Source organism: Pristis pectinata, chromosome 15 (assembly GCF_009764475.1).
Source record: "Pristis pectinata isolate sPriPec2 chromosome 15, sPriPec2.1.pri, whole genome shotgun sequence".
Classification (NCBI taxonomy): domain Eukaryota; kingdom Metazoa; phylum Chordata; class Chondrichthyes; order Rhinopristiformes; family Pristidae; genus Pristis; species Pristis pectinata.
In genome coordinates, this window is record NC_067419.1 from 193,915 (window position 1) to 211,345 (window position 17,431).

Sequence of the window (17,431 nt, forward strand, 5' to 3'; positions counted from 1 at the left end):
TTTGCAGGATAAATCCCTGCCATGGTAGTACTGGGTCAATATTTGGCAGTGAACTGTGTATAAAGGATCTGGAATTGGCAATGAAGTTATTTCTCTCCTTTGCTCACACAGCATTAAGGGGCAAGAACAGTTAGGAAAGAAAATGGCATATTGGCATTTTGACAAGGGGGATGGAGTTTAGAAGCATTGTTACAATTGTACAGTGTTAGTGAGGATACACCTGGAATACTATAAACAGATTTAGTCCCCTTATGCAAGAAAGACTATGTGCATTGAAGCCAATCTAGAAGAGATTCACTTGCTCAATTCTTGAACCAGAGGGTTTTCTGGATACGAGCAACTAAAACAGATCTGTATTCTTTGAAATACTGTGAGAATCACAAGTGAGGGGACATGGTTACAAGATTCAACTATAGTCATTTACACTTGAGAATTTCTTGCTGTGGTGTGGTAAAACTCTGGACTTCCCTACCTCACAAGGTCATTCAGATTAGATCACTGGAAGTTTTCAGAGAGGAAATAGATCAAGTTTTGAAAGAGTAGGGTATTAAGAGATATGTGGATTTGGCACAGGAGAGTCCACAGGAAAGAGCCCATGGGATCCAAAGCAAATTGGGCCCAAAATTGGCTTGGAAATAAGAGACAGGGAGATGATGGAGGGTTGTTTTTGTGAATGAAAGCCTGTTACCAGTGATGTACCAGAGGAATTGGTACTGGGAACCTTAATGTATAGAACAAAACAGTAATCACTTAGATATTAATGCATTAGTTTTCATCAGTAGGTTTGCAGATGACACAAAAATTAGTGATCTTGTGGATCATGATGATAGTCTCAGGATACAGGAAGATATTGAGGAGCTGGAATTTAATCCTGATAAATGCCAAGCAATGTACTTTGGGAGGTCAAGAAATGGCAGGTCACACACAATGAATAGAAAACTCAGTACTGAGGAACAGGGGGAACCTTAGGGTACATATGCAAGCATCAGTGAAGGCAGCAGCTCAGGCAGACAGGGTGGGAAAGGAGGTAGAAGGGATGCTGGCCTTCATGAGTAAGGGCACAGAATATAAGGGCAGAGAAGTCAATGTACAGCTTTAAAAATATTACAGGAAGTATGTGACCCTCACATCGCAACAGGCTATTAGCAATGGTTAAAACAGTATTTGTATTCTTTGGAGTTTAGAAGAATGAAGAGTTACATTATTGAACTAGATAGGATCATAAGAGGGCATGACAGACGAGAAAGATAGAGAGAGACACACACACACACACAGGCCCTTCAGCCCATTGACTCCACTCTGGTCATCAAGTATCATTTTTAAACTAATTCTAACCTAACATTTATTCTTCCCATACTCCCATCAATTCCCACCCACATTCTACCCCTCACCTATACACAGAAGGCAATGGACAGAAACGATTTAAAGAAACTAACATTAAAAACATTTTGGAATGTGGGAGGAAACCAGAGCACCTGGAGGAAATCCACGTGATCACAGGGAGAACATGCAAATTCCACAGCCAGCACCCAAGTGAGATGTTTCCAGTTGTGGGAGGGTCTTGAAAAGGGGACAAAATGGGCAGTCATTTAAAACTGAGGTACACTGGAAGTTATTTCCACAGAGGATGGTGAACATCTGGAACACTCTAACCTGGCAGGTTATGGAGGTGAGATTATTGGCAGTATTTAAACAGGAAGATCAATTTTTCGAAAGATTGGGGAATTGAGAGCTATGTGGAGCTGGTACAGGAGAGGAGTTGACAGCTGAGGCAGATTCACCATGATGGTATTGACAGGCAAGGCAGGCTTGAGGGGCTGGATGGCCTACACCTGCTCCTATATTGCATGTTAAGAGGTCGAAGGTTCTTGGGAGATAACTCTAGAACAAAGGGAGTTGGCAGCCTGGGCTGGATGATTTACATTGAGGATAAAGGGGACTAGCATGGGCAGCAGTGGTATCTCAGTGGGGAGGAAGACCAGAGGAAATGTACACCTTGCCCAGTCCCACATTCCTCTCTCACCTCAGCCTCACCTGCACCTGTTGCCTCATGTCCAGGCGAAGAGTCTCGACCCAAAATGTCCACTGTCCAGTTCCCTCCATAGATGCTGCCTGACCCACTGAGTTCCTGCAGCAGTTTGTTTTTGCACCAGATTGCTTTCGCACCAGATTCCATGTTGCTCAATGTTCCCGTGACATTTCACCAGATGTTCTCTCTCCCTAGACTGTACTCAGTCTGATAGGTTCCTGTGACAAACACAATGAGTAAGAGGCACAACTAGGCTCTGACTATTGGAACTTTAATGGGCAGCGCGATAGATAGCCTACACAAGACCAGAAACAGATCAACTTTGGCAATAGATTGCATTGTTGGATAAGAATTTATAATGAATTAAACAGGCATTGCCAGAGGAATAGCCCATTCAAACCCACCAAGGGATCCCCATGCCTGTGACCCACAAGCTCCTTCCTCCCATCACATTATCCATTATTGTCCTCTTCATGCACCTACCCAGTCTGCCTTTGAATAAATATTGAAAGTAAGTTAGGGAAAGCACCTTGGCAAAAAATAACCCACAGCAGCACTGGATCCCTTTTGAACGCTGGATTGTGTATATGGAATATAACGGGTGTAGAAGGTAAGAAGGAAATTCCACAGGATAAATCCTTCCCACACCAGCACCATGTTAGTGTTGGGCAGTGGGCTATGTATATGGGAACATAATGGAAAGGGTAGCCCACATGATAAATCCCTTCCACCAGCACTGTGTCAGTGTTGAACATTGGGCTGTGTATTCTTTGGAGTTTAAGATTCTAATGGGGCATGACTGAGTAGACGTTGAGATTCATATATAGAAACAAATAGCATGGAAACCAGCCTTCTGGATTATTAATACCACACTAACCACCAAGCACCCTTCTAGAACAAGGGACCTTGGAAGCTAGTGCTGGAGGATTTAAATTCAGGAGGTTAAGTGGCACAGAGGTCAGACAGCAGTGAATCCCAGTGGGGTGCAAGGCTAGTGGAAATGCACACCAATTCCCAATCCCAGCTCCCTCGCTCACCTCGGACTTACATCTGTTGCTCAATGTTCCCCTGTTGCTTTTCACCAGATGTGCTCTCACCCTCTGACATGCAGTTCTCAGTCTGACAAATTCCTGTGATAAACACGACATCAGTAAGATGTAAGACTGGGCAGTGGGCTCTGACTATTGGGACACTAATGAGCCTTTGGACATTTCCACACTAAATGAGAAGCAGATCAACTTTGGCAATGCAGAACATCCTGGAAAGGAATTTATAATGAATTAAACTAACCTGCCATACAGGAACAGCCAATTCAAACCAACCGTACCCAGACTGTGCTTCTGATCCACACCCACTTCCCCCCACCACCTCTTCAACTGACCCCATCACTTAACCTCTTCCTGTTCCACAATAAATATTGGGGGGAAGTTAGAGAAAGTATCTCCACAGGATAAATCACCCCCATATCACCACTGTCAGGGTTGGACACCGGGCTGTGGATACAGGAATATAATGGACAGAAGGGGCCAGTTACAGCTCCAAACTTAGGACAGTGCCCAGCAGGCCAGTCCCATTTGCTCATACTTGGCCCATATCCCTCCAAACCTTCCCTATCCATATAGCTGTCCAAGTGTTGTTGTACCTGCCTCGACCACTCCCTCTAGCAGCTCGGTCCACGTCCGGACCACCCTCTGGGAGGAAACGTTCCCCCTCAGGTTCCTTTCACATTTTTCCCCCTCACCTTAAAACCTACCCCAACCCTGGAAAAACGACACCCCTCTTGAGGGTGAGGCGGAGGGGGGATGGTCCCAGACGGACGGGGAGCGGGGAAGAGACACAGCCGACAGGTCACCCGGATTTCTGTGTTGAACCCACCGGGTTGTGAGGTGACCGGTAAACTTTGCCGCCACCGCCCTCTCGCTCCCTCACTTGGCGACCATTAAACCGCCCTCCTCGCGCAGTTCGCGGGCTACCTGACACGTGACGTAGGGGCGGAGCTCGCGGCTACCTGACACGTGACCTAGGGGCGGAGCTCGCGGGCTACCTGACACGTGATGCAGGGGCGGAGCCGCGAGAGAGCTGATGCGTGACGTAAGCAGCAGCTCGCAGGACAGGAGCGCTAACTGACGCTTCGCCAGGGGGCGGAGCTCACAGGGCGGGCGTGTGACGTAGTGCAGTTCGTGAGGCGAATCGGAGGCAGTTCCTTGATTGGGCTGGGAGCCGTCAGTCAAAGAAGCGACAGGATTCGCTTCAGCGGAGCTCCTGAGGGGCGGAGGACGTGGGGCTGGTCGGGATGGGCGAAGGAGTGAGGTGAAGGGAGGCGAGGCGAGCGCATGCGGGCGAACGTGCTGAGTGGGTCCGCGTTCAGTGCAGGGATATTTGCATCTGTGGACAGGGCATCTCTGAACACAGCGCATTCGGGCAGGCGCAACACATTCAACGTGCTGGAGGAACTCAGCAGGTCAGGCAGTATCTTGACGTTCATTGCCCTCCACAGATGCTGCCTGACCTGCGGAGTTCCACCAGAATTGTGTGTGTGTGTTGATCCAGGTTTCCAGCATCTGCAGTCTTTATGTATACATCTGTAGTCTTTGTGTATACATCTGTGCGGACTGCTGCGAGGTCCTTCTGCCCCCCCTCCCCCCGGAAGCATTGTCGGGACCACGGCCTGAGGAAGTCCATACATTTGCCATCCTCGCCACGACTTCCTCAGATCACTGACGGGGCCCCATGCCGCCCTCGCGCTTACTGTGAACACAACTGAGTGGGCAAGCCCCTCGAACAATGAAAAGGGCGTATTAACCCAGGGAGCCACACTAGTGACATGGTGCTAGGTTTGTTTGTAAAAAATATTTACAGTACTGAATGTAACGATCATGTAAAAGTCTTTGCACTGCTTCTTTCTTTGTATCTATTTTTATTATGAATTAAGTTTATTTTTGAAATGAGTAAAAAAAAACTTACTGTGAACACAAATCATTGCCGATTGAATTGGCAGGATCCCAATGTCCACCAGTGCCCTTAAACAAGAGGGTGCAACCCCGCCAGCTCAGTCCACAGAGTCCTAATGTCCACCCAGTGTTTGAACCAGGACAGTGCTCCACGATATCTTGTCCACCAGATATTCAGCTATTTTTGAACTCAGGACTGTTGGGAGGGAGGCTGCTGGGTTCAAAAGCCCAGCCTGGTGACGGATCAAAGATGACGGGACATCTGTGGACGCTCCAGGATTGTAACATTTGCCCGTGCGAATTCGCCGGAACGACACGTGCTCGTTAGTCGAGGAACGGGAACAAGGTAAGATGAATGTGTAGTTTATGGGATGGTGCAGGAGGGAGTTTTTTTTTAGATTTATGGATCTAAGGGAGCTGTTTCTGCAGAAGGTGAAACCTGTAGAAGCTGGATGGCGGTCATCCGAACCGGAAAGGGTCACACGTCTTTGTACTGCCGTTTGCCCCCAGTGCCGTTAGAGAGAGTTTACACTAATGTCTGTGAAATGGGACACAGACTAGATGCACAGTTGGGAGGGAAATGGGTGCAGTCAAATACAGAAGGAAATCTAATTCTGTCCAGTGGGCAGAGCAAACATGGGCGAGATAAGGCACATGGGAGGATGCGAAGATCACATCGCATTTATTTCCGTGCAAGCGGTCTGGCTGGTCAGGTAGGTGAATACAGAGCGTTGATCAGCACACACAAACATGATGCTGTTGCAATAATAGAGACACGGTTGAAAGAAGAGCAGGGCTGCCAATTCAATATTCAGGATATAAAAGTTACAGGCGCGATGGGGTGGGGTTAAAAGGGAAGGTGACGTTGCAGTTTTGATTCAAGAGTCCATTATAGCAGTAATGAGGGAGGATATTCCGGAAGGGTCTTCAAATGAAGCTGTAAGTGGGAGCAAAAAGGAGGCGATCACTTTCCTGTGAGTATACTATAGGCCCACCAGCAAGAGATGGAGCAGCAGGTTTGTGAACAAATCACTGAGATATATTAATAATAGGGTTATAGTTGTAAAAGAATTCAACTTCCACAATATTAACTGCAATCACTTTAGCGTGAAAGGTGTCGAGAGGGACAATTTTTTAAAGTATGTCCAGGAGAGGTTTTCAAACCTACGTGGACAAGACAATGAGAGAAGGAGCGATGCTGGACCGGATCTAAGGAAATGTAGCTGGGGAGTGTTAGAAGCACCAGTGAGAAAGAATTTTGGAGATAGGGACCACAAATCTGTCAGTGCCAGGTTAGGTATGGAAAGGATGAGGATGGATTAAGGTGCTGAATCAGGGGAAGGCTGATTTCAATATCTTAAGACAGGAGATGCTAAAGTTCTCTGGGAGCAGCTACTTGCAAGTAGATCTACGTCACACGTGGAAGTCATTCAAAATGAAAATCATCAGAAGGTCAACGAAAGCTGGGATGTGAAGGGATATCGAGGGTTAGATAAAGAGGAAATCAGATTCGTGTAGATGGGCATCTGATGGTCTGCATAGACATGCTGAGCCGAAGGGCCTGGTTCCATTGTGTGTAGCTCAATGACACTCTGCCAGAAGCATGATCAGCTTCGAGCAGCCGTGTGGTCCTAATATCTACTGTTGTATTGATGCAATTTCCTGTCACATCACTTGGAGTGAGTCTGCAAGGTTCAACTGTCGATCTGGTCTCCTTGATAAATCATTTTGGCTGGATTGCCCACTGGGCGTATGAAACAGCACTGCTGTATGGGTAGCCACAGGGCCCTATGATTGTCCTGTTCCCATTGACAGTGCACAGGTGGGTGAGTGCACACTGTGTCCTATTGTTCACCTGTCCCCATGAAAGCGCACAGCTGGGTAAGTGATTTCTGGGTCAGATTGTCTCCTGGAGCCCCAGGAACCACCACAAGAACAAGAACACAAGAAAATACTATGAGTAGGCTAGTCAGCCCAGAAGCCTATCATGCCATTCAATATGATCACAGACTATCTATGCTGGCCTCAACTCCTCTTCTGTGCCATTTCCCCATGTTCCTCAATTCTTTGAATATTTATCTATCCCTACCTTAAATTATCTAATGATATGGCCCCCTACCCCAATTGGGGACAGAGGATACCAGTGATTCATCCCCCTCTGAGTGAAGAAGTTTCTACAAGGCTCAATATTAAATGTCCAGCCCCTTATTTTGTACCACATTTCCTTGTTGGTTAATCTCCCTCTCATGGAAACATCTACCCTATAACAACACCACTGATTCCCATGACACACCACTGGTTACGGGTCTCCGTTCTCCACCAAACATATACTCTGTCAAACCCCCTTAGATTTTCATACAAAGAATGGCCTAGTGGTAGGAGGCAGAGGGCTGTACTGGGGGGTTGTGTTTTGTGGGAGACTTGTAACCAGTGGGGTGTCACAGGGATCAATGCTGGGGCCTTTATTGTTCACCATAAATATTAATGATTTGGAAGAGACTGTAGGTGGGATGATTCTTAAGTCTACGGACACCAAAATTGGCAGTGTAGTGGACAATGAAATACGTTGTCTAAGTTTACAAGACATGGATCAACTAGGAAAGTGGCCAAAGAAATGTCTGATGGAATGTAACTCGAACCATTGCAAAGTGGTGCATTTTGGGGTGTGACACCAGGATGGAACATGCACAGTAAGTGGCAGGGTCCTGGGGAGTGATGTTAAACACAGGGGTACAAGTGCACAGTTCCCCGAAAATGGCGCTGCAGGTAGACGGAGTGGTGAAGAAGGCATTCGGCACGCTTGTCTTCAACGGTCAGGGCACTGAAGAGAACAGCTGGGGCGTCATGTCACCAGCTACAGGTTTGCCTCCACGTTGCAAAACATGAGGTGGAAATACCTGGCAGTCTGTTGTCATTGCTGGGGCTTCACCCTCCCCAACAGCGCTCTGGGAGCACCAGAGGAACATCAGCAGTTCAAGGTGGCGGCCCACCACTACCTCCTCAAGGACAACAAGTGAAAGGCAAGAAATGTTGGCCTTGCCCGTGACGCCCAATTCCCACACAATGAAACGTAAAAGATAGTGGATTACTGGCCAGCCCCAGGCTATTTATGTAGAGAAAGGAACCTACCCCTCCCCACGGACACTGGGGAATCTACATTCAAATCATTAAACACAAAGGAATAAATGGCTCTGTTGTTGACCATGGAACCCGGCTGTTCCAAATCGTAATTTTTCCCCACTGAATTTCTACAGAGCAGGAAATCTCCACATCCTGACGTGACCTGTTTCCTGTGGACCCACAGTGACAGGTTGGCCCCAAACTGTTGTTTCCATCAACACTCGGCCGAGCTGAGCGTCAGACAATGAGCTCAGTTTTGATTTCTGGGTGCATGAATCTTTCTTTGTCTACTAGTTAATTGCGTCACACCTTCCACTGAGAGCTCGGACATCTCAGAGCCGGATTCAGCCATGGAAACAGGCAGAAAATTTAAAAGTGTTGTGGCCCAGTCAAGGGCTCGAACCTACGGTCCCGAGATGAGACTCCTGCTCTCCCTCCTGACATATCCAGGCTGAAGCAATACACCCTCTTGTTGTAGTGTTTATTGTAGTGTGGGTTAAGTGTTTTGCTGTGCCAATATCTCAATGTTAAACTGTAGAAGTAAGTCTACCAGCCCCAACGATCGATATCGGTATTCTACCTGAACCATCTCCCAAACACTTTGAACATTTCACTCTCTCCCTAATTCACTTGCCCGCCCTTCTCATGCAGCAAGTAAGTCATAGAGTCAAACAGCATGACTGGCCCTTCGGCCCACCATGAATATGCAGATCATCAATTACCCATCTCCTGTGATCCTGTTTACCAACGATTGGACCATAACCTTCTATTCCTTGGCGATTCATGTGTTCATTAAGATGCATCTTAGATGTTGTGAGAGCACCTTCCCCCACCACGCCAATTGGTTCCTGATTCCAGTCACCCTTTGGGTGAACAAAACACTTCCTCAGATGCTCCTGAAACATTTCCCCCTTTACCTTAAATCTATGTCCTCAATTTGTCGATACCTCTGTTTGATACCGCTGTTGAGCAAATGTTCCCTGAAATCGACTCTCTCAGCCACTCAGTTTTCTTACCAAATTCAGCCACCGTGCAAGGAAGCATTCACTTCGACCATGAGGCAGTCTCATCCACATTGACCTCGGTTCTGTTTACAGCCCTCTCCTTCAATGAGGCTGTAGTCATGTGGTCCAAGATGATGCCACATTTGAATTTTACGGTTTACAATGAAAATCTCCTCTTGAACTTTGTTAAACAGTCTTTATAAGCAACACAGATGATGGTTGCAGCACCAGATCACACAACTCTGGATATTTGACCGGTACTCACGAGAGCTGATTGTTTTCTGGTGAGTTATAGTCACATGGGAAATATTCGTAATGCCCTTTTCATTTTCACCACTGCCTCATTCCACGTTCCCAGCAAATTCTTTGCATTGTTTCAGGGCACTAAGAAATAATCTTGATTTTTTTGATTGACAGTTATTTGTTCAACCAGTACTGTGGACACCCAATCCACTTGCCGTTTTCTTTGAAAACTTCATCTTGAAGTATGTTCCCAATATAGGCTTTGTCCATACATTGGGGTATTTGTTGAAGTGGTTGTTGGTCCGGTACAATGGAGCCGATGACAGGAGTTCCCATTATTCAGCACGGCAATCGGACAGCTCATATTAAAAAACGAATTAAAAATGGCGATACTGAAGCTAGTGGTGTGAAAACCTCATTTTCTTCATTAATGCGCCAATAAAAAGTCTGTGCTCCCCACTTTTATCGCCTAGATAACTTCACATTTTAACGTAACTGACCTTCAACTGCAGTACCATGCCACGACCCAGAAAAATTAGATACAAGTGCTTGGTGGTATTGTCGGCATCTGCCAGGAAGAAATTTGAATCCTACATTGTCGATTGAAAGAATTGTATGACCGATTTAACAAGTCAGAAGAGTTTTATTTCCAGATTTGAATATTTCAAAGCCCAAGGAAACGGGAACAATCCAGTCGTTCTCCATTGCAATGGGACGATATGTTCAGATTGACCTGCCGACTCTGGACAGTAAATACAGGGAGAATTAGTCAAACAGGTACTCCCAAAGACCATTCTCAGGGGCTCCCAGTCTCTTTAGGTTGGTGACGTGATCTCCAAGCTTCTTGATCATCTACACCTGTTTATCCAAGTAGTGATTATCCAGGAAGTCACACCGCTGGAAGGAAATAGGGAGAGAATAATTGCCTCCTGGATCTGATGTCATGGAACTCCCAATTCCTCGTTTGAACTTTTAATTTCTGATTGGAGGTTAATCAACGATGCATTGGGAGTTATGCAAATCTTCTCCTCCTCCCCAAGTCCCGAGGGGAATGCAGATCTGTGACGATGACCACCGAATTAGATGGCCGAGTGGTAAACAGTCACTTAAGTATGGATAATGCGGGGATTCACCCAACCAACAACCTACGTGAGGGTCAGTGTGCTGAGTGCCACGTTTGTGCAGATCCAGCAGGCACTGGTTCACTTCCTTCTCCACCTGCAGAGTTCTGCATCGCCGCCAGGCCGTTGCTCCACTCATCCTGCTCTGGCTTCTGAAACAAAGGCAGCACCGATCGCGTGGAACACTAGCAACCAGCTGAAAAATAACCGGAGTTGCATAATGCGGGGAGACAAACTGGTACCAGAGAATTGAAACAATGCAACAAGCCTTTTTAAAACACTGAAATTTAACCAATGCCTTGGTTGTATCATGTCAAGACCAAAGGGGAAAAACAGACGTTTCCCTAAGCAAACAGACCTTGATGTCGGTCAGCAAGATCCGGCCTCCACGGTGATTCCATCAGTTTCTCAGCCTGTTCCCGTTCCTCATGGCCCCGCTTCCTGAAGAACTCGGCAAAGTGACACAGGGCAGCGGCATCCCGGTCAAAGTAAGAGGACTGGAAATAAGTGTACTCATATTAAAAGTTTGTATCATTATACAAGTAGAAATCAAGTTAATGTATTCTTAAAGGTTTAAAAGTCCAGCGGCAGTACAGAATCGTCTCCCTCAATGGGCAGGTAGAAATAATGGCTGGAATTTTCTCCAGTGAAGAAACGAAATGCGTTACATGGACAGATTGTAGCATTCAATCACCAAGACAACTACATTTGTTCAAGGCAAAACACCTCTCCCTGTGCCAGTAGAGCTCACAAGACGCTGGCCAGATACCCTACCTACAGATCGTCAATGGAACAGCCGAGAAAGGTTCAGTCATGGAGCTGTGCAGAAATTGACTCCAGCAGGTGTGACTCCTGCACCAGAACTACTCTGGGAAATTGAAAAGATGCTGGAGAAGTACAACATCTAAAACTAAAAGGAATCCAACTATGGAAGTGATGACATCTCATTGCAGCTTCTTCACACAGCAAAATAATTCCATGGTTAGGAAAAAAAAACACCCTGTTGAAACTTGGTCCGACCTGAAGCTGCTCAGTACTCAATATCGTCCCACTTCAGATACAAACCAAGGCAGAAGATGAGCTGGCTTTATATTAAAAGGTAATGATTGCAGCTACTGCCAAGATGGGAGGCCATTAGCTCAACAAATTCACATTGGGTAATGAGGATCTGTTGTGAGAAAGATTCTGTGAAAGGTCTGGACACACAGTCTTTGTAATTTAAAAATGGTTTATTAACAAAGACAAACGCGGGGACAGAATGAATGGGAACAGATGCACACTCACACACTCTCACGTAGGAGCACGAATGTGGAGGGAAATTGCGACAGAGGGTGAGGTGTGTGTGTGCACACACAGACATATACACACACACACACTCATACACAATAACTGGGTACAAATGATCAAGGAATAAACAGTACAATGTTTGGACACCCTGATTCTGGACAAACATTGGCTCTTTGGTCTCGGGAGTCCTTAACTAACTACCCTGAAGTAGTGCACAGTTCACCTCAACATCCTCGGAGACAGAAAAAGAGAGAGAAAAACCAAACATGCAGCACTTTTATGTTGCTGGGGGGCTGGGTAGCCCAGCAAGGACAAAGGTGTTTTAAACGGGCCGATAGTAGATGTGCCCAGGAACAAAGGTGCTCGCACAGACCAGTCCGAGTGGTCCAGCAAAACAAGGGTGTTTACCTAATGGGGCGGAGCCAGACCCCTGATTGACAGTGGTATAGCTTCCGAGCTGATAAGCAATGCTATCATCTGACCATGGGGGTCAGTAGTGTTGTTCACTGTCATCTGACCCCTGCCCTTTCATACTACAGGATCTCTGCTGTGTAACACAATGGCTCCCAGAACACTCCTCCAATGATCAAGAGAAATACAGGTCATACATTTTACTGCACTGCAGAAAGTCCAGTTCTTCAGATTTATTGTTTTATTATTCCAAAAGAAACTTTATTCATCATTAAAAAACAAACTATGTACAACAATAAAGCAGTGCAAACCATTACATTTGTGTACGGATCAGTCGTTAGTCCCTCTCACGGTGAGCTCTTGGTGTGTTCTGGTGATGAGGCATTCTGCCAGATGGTCTGGACAGACTGCTCAGGAACCAGAGTATCTGTCGAGTCCTTCTCCTGCAGTGTCTGCAGGATGTTCCGTGCTGACCACTGCCTGATGGACTTGTGGTCAAAGGTGTTGGTCTGGAAGAACTTTTCCACGAAGGACAGCTGACTGGGCCAGGCCCATCCTTCGCAACATCAGGGACAGGTAGAACCTCGGCATGTAGTGACACTTGGTGCCCACGTACTTTGGTTCCTCGCAGAGCCTGATGCAGCCACAGACGAAGCTGGTCATCAGGATGAGGGCGACACTGGGGACACTTTTTCCCCCATTATCTAGGGATCTGTGCATGGCGACCCATCGGACCCACTCCATCTTGGATCCCCAGATGAACTGGAAGACGGCATAGGTGATTCCCAAGCCCGAGGAGCGAGGAACAGGCCACACCTGTGCCAAGTACAGCAGCCCTGAGAGCGCCTCACACCTGATAACCAAGTTCTTCCTAGTTATCGACAGGGAGCGCCGTTCCCACAGTCCCAGTTTCTGCTTCACCTTCCCAATCCGCTCCCACCAATTTTTGTTGCATTCCCTGGCCCCTCCGAACCGGATCCCCAGCACCTTCAGGTAGTCAGACCTGACGATGAAGGGGACGTTGCATCGGTGGTGCCAGTTGCTGAACAGCATGGCCTCGCTCTTCACGCGGTTAACTCTGGCCCCTGATGCCAACTCAAAATGGTCGCAGATGCTGATCAATCTGCGAACTGACCTTGGGTCCGAGCAGAAGACGGTGACATCGTCCATGTACAGGGAGGTTTTCACCTGGGTGCCCCCACTGCCTGACAACGTCACCCCTCCGATGCTCTCGTCCTTCCTGATGGATTCGGCAAAGGGGTTCTATACAGGACACAAACAAGACAGGGGAGAGAGGGCAGCCCTGCCTGACTCCAGACTGAATGGGGAAGCTGTCTGTTTCCCACCCATTGATTTGGACTGCGCTACGGATGTCTGTGTAGAGCAGTTGGATCCAATTGCTGATTTCCTCCCCAAGGCCCATTTTGGAGAGCACATCCAATATGTACGTGTGTGATATCCTGTCGAAGGCCTTCTCCTGGTCCAAGCTGACCAGGCAGGAGTCCACCCCTCTGTCCTGCACATAGGCGATGGTGTCCCTGAGCACCGCAAAGCTTTCAAAGATCTTCCTGCCAGGTACAGCATAGGTTTGGTCCGGGTGGATCACCTGTCCAGAGCAGACTTGACTCTGTTGGCGATGGCCTTGGACAGGATCTTATAATCCACATTCAACAGTGAGATAGGCCTCCAATTTCTGATGTCCTCCCCTCTCCTCCTTCTGCTTGTAGATGAGGGTAATGGTGCCCTTCCTCATGGATTCTGACATGCTGCCAGACAGAAGCAGAGTGTTGTACACTTCCAGCAGGTCCGGGCCCATCCAGTCCCACAAGAGCTGAGTACAACTCCGCCAGTAAACCGTCGGTTCCGGGAGTTTTATTCAAATCAAGGGAAAGGATGGAGCCAGTCAGCTCCTCCAGGGTCAGTGGTTGGTCCAGACTCCCACTTGCTGTCATCTAAGACCTCCGAGGACAGGAAGTTCTGGGAGGCTGTGCTGCCTGTAGCCTTTTTGTCATATAGACTGGCATAGAAGGATCTACAGATCCTTTATATGTACATCTGCGAGTATGTTACTGAGCCGTCCTCTTCCTCGAGGATGTGCATCACAAAGCTCCCTCTGTGCACCTTTTGGAAGAAGAGAACGTGAGCACGTCTCATCCTGCTCCACGGAGTGAACCCTGGATCAGAAGATAATCTTGGAGGATTTGGAGGCGTGGAGCTGGGCTTGCCGGCTCTTTGCCTGTCAGAGTTCCTCCCTCACATCCACCCCCCTTGACTGCAGAAGGAGGAGTTGCTGCAGGTCTGTTGGAGTTGGCACAGTTCCCTCTGACTCTGTCTTGCTTTCTGGACCCCTCTGCGGATGAAGAACCTTTTGATGTTCTCCTTTGTCGCTTCCCACCAGTGCACAGAGGAGTCAAAGAGGGGTTTCATAGTTCTCCAACCTGCGTAATCCCTCTTTAGTTCCTCAATGCTCTCTGGGGTCGGCAGCTTGATGTTCATCTTCCACGTCCCCCTACCTACCTCTGGTCCTCCTGTAGGTGACAGGAGGCCCGAAGGAGACAGTGGTCAGAGAAGAACACCGGCATGATGTCAGTGGATCTGACCGTGACTGGCTCGGACACGAAGAGGAAGTGGATCCGGGACCGGGCTGAGCCGTCCAACCTTGACCAGGTGTGTTGCGGCTGTGCTCCGCCTGCAGGGGTTCTGAAGGCGTCACACAACTTGGCATCTTTAACCGCTTCCATCAGGTGTCTGGAGGTGCTGTCCAGTCTGCTGTCGGCATTGCCGGATCATCCAGCCACATCCACTATGCAGTTGAAGTCACTGGCCAGAACAACTGGCCGGGACATCGTCAGCAGCGGTGGGAGCTGCTGGAGGATGGCCAGCCGCTTGCTCCACACACGCACGGCGTACATGTTAATTAACTGGAGCGGAGTGTTCCGCTACATCACATCTGCCACGAGGAGCTGCCCCCCCCCCCCAACCACCTCTTTGACTTTGGTGATTGAGAAGTTGCCACCTGCATCAGAATCCCCAGGCCGGAAGAGCAACAATCATTGCTCCCTGACCACACCGACAGTCAGTGGGACCACCATAGTGACTGCCTCCGATAGATGCAGAGGTGTGGCAGTCTGCACTCTTGCAGGAAAGTCACATCCGCCTTGATCTTGGTGAGTAACTGCAAGGTGTTAACACATCGTGCAGTGCATTTCAGCCTGCGCACATTTAGAGATGCCAGTTTTATCTCCATGGCTCTTTTGGAGTTCAGTACCAATCACACAGTCCATTTTCATTTGACTTGGGTCCTCATGCCCACAACTTTGGTGAACTGCATCACTGATTCCGGGCTCAGATTTTGGGAATGGTCTCCCCCTTGGTGTGGGTTCCCTTGTGGCGAGGCTGGTGGTGTCGCTGGGTGGGAGGATCCATCTGTGCCTGTCCTTTTCTCTGGTGGTCCAATTTCTTTCATCTCCTGGTGCTGGGATGCATCGGATGCGGTGCTGCTACTGGTCTCCTGGAGCTGGGTTGGGGTGGGGGGCGATGGCCTCTGTGCTTCTCCCGGCATCCCAGAGCAGAGTTCGGCAGGCAGGGTTCTTCCCTCACTTGTTCCCGTCTGTTGTTTCTCTTCGGTTTTCTCTCCTTCATTTTGCCGCTTCCTCTGCCTCCATCATCGGCTTCTGCTGCTGCTTTCATCCTCCGACGAGGAGAGGTCGCTGGTGTCCATCTGCTGCATTACTCTTTTCTTTCCTGTCCTCTTGTTTCCCATGGCCCGTTGTCTCTTGGGTGGTGTCTTCTGTGCGTTCTTCCTCTTCACCACCTGCCATTCCATTTCTTGGAGCGGGTCCAACGGGTCCCTGGACAATGGGGGAAAAGGTGTCCCCAATGTCGCCCTCATGCTGATGACCAGCTTCATCTGTGGCTGCATCAGGCTGTGTGTGGAACCAAAGTACGTGGGCACCAAGTGTCACTCGTGCTGAGGTGCTACCTGTCTCCGATGTTGTGAAGGATGGGCCTGGCCCCGTTGTCACGCAACGTCCCAGTCAGCTGGACGTTGTCGCACTACCTGTCCTTCGTGGAAAAGTTCTTCCAGACCAACAACTTTGACCACAAGTCCATCAGGCAGTGGTCAGCATGGAACATCCTGCAGATACTGCAGGAGAAGGACTCGATGGACACTGTGGGGTGGTTACCTGAGCAGACTGTTCAGACCATCTGGCAGAATGCCTCATCACCAGAACTCACCAACAAGCACCAAGACCTCGCTTGGCTGGCGGTGAGAGGGGCCCTCCCAGTCAGATCCTTCCTGCATGGTTGAAACATCACTCCCAGCATGCGCTGCCCCCAGGAGGACTGCACTGGGGACAAGACGGTTGCCCACCCCTTTGCGGGCTGTGGTTTTGCGAGGAGGGTGTGGCAAAAGATGCAAGGGTCCTTGTCACGGTTCATCCCCAGCAGCTGCGTAACAGAGGATTCTCTGAACTACAGGCTGTTCCCAGGGACACACACAGAGACGGACATCAACTGCTGCTGGAAGGTCATCAAGTTGGTGAAAGACGCCCTTTGGTCTGCCCGAAACTTGTTGGTCTCCGAGCACTGTGAGATGTCCATAGGGGAATGCTGCCGTCCTGCACATTCCAGGCTGCAGGAATAGGTGCTGAGGGATGCACTGAAGCTGAGTGCAGCCAATGCAAGGGATCTGTGGAGAAGGACTACAGTTTAGGGTTCTTCTGCCACTGGAAATGGAGGGGCAGACTCAGGCGAGGAAGCCCCTTATATATTGTAAATATGGGATTGGGCAGCACCCCAGGGAGTCACATGAATGGCATCGGTGCTGTGGTTTTTTTTAAAAAAAAGGTAACACTAATGATTGATCCGTGCACAAATGTAAAGGTTTGCACTGCTTTATTGTTGTATATAGTTTGTTTTTTATGATGAATAAAGTTTATTTTGGAATAATAAAAAACAGTCCCACCCTGCCTCCTTTATCCTCTTGAAATAAATCCACCAGCCCTGGCTGCCAAGTCCCTTTGTTCTAAAATTGCTTTTAAACATCCTTCTACCTCTTTAGAAAAAAACAATGAAATAGGTGCAGGAGTAGTCCATCCAGCCTGTCCAACCTAGCTTGACAGCACTGACACCATGCTGGTGTGGAGGGATTTATCCTGTGGACAGTCCCTCTCTCACCTCTCTGTCCATTGTATTCCTGTTTGCACAGCCTGTTTACCAACACTGACACTATGCAAGTGTGGGGCAGGGGGGATATTTTCT

The 17,431-nt window shown here is 48.4% G+C and overlaps 1 long non-coding RNA gene and 1 pseudogene across 1 annotated transcript; both read right to left on the bottom strand.

The window, feature by feature from the left end:
• Nucleotides 1-1,601: 1,601 nt before the first annotated feature.
• LOC127578391 (uncharacterized) lies at nucleotides 1,602-3,996 on the bottom strand. The gene is made up of 3 exons (XR_007957517.1): nucleotides 3,905-3,996; nucleotides 3,067-3,159; nucleotides 1,602-2,247 (listed from the first exon to the last, which is right to left on the bottom strand). It is a non-coding gene; the product is annotated as an uncharacterized LOC127578391 (long non-coding RNA).
• Nucleotides 3,997-10,112: 6,116 nt separating this feature from the next.
• Nucleotides 10,113-14,907, bottom strand: LOC127578517 (ferritin heavy chain-like; annotated as a pseudogene).
• Nucleotides 14,908-17,431: the final 2,524 nt, after the last annotated feature.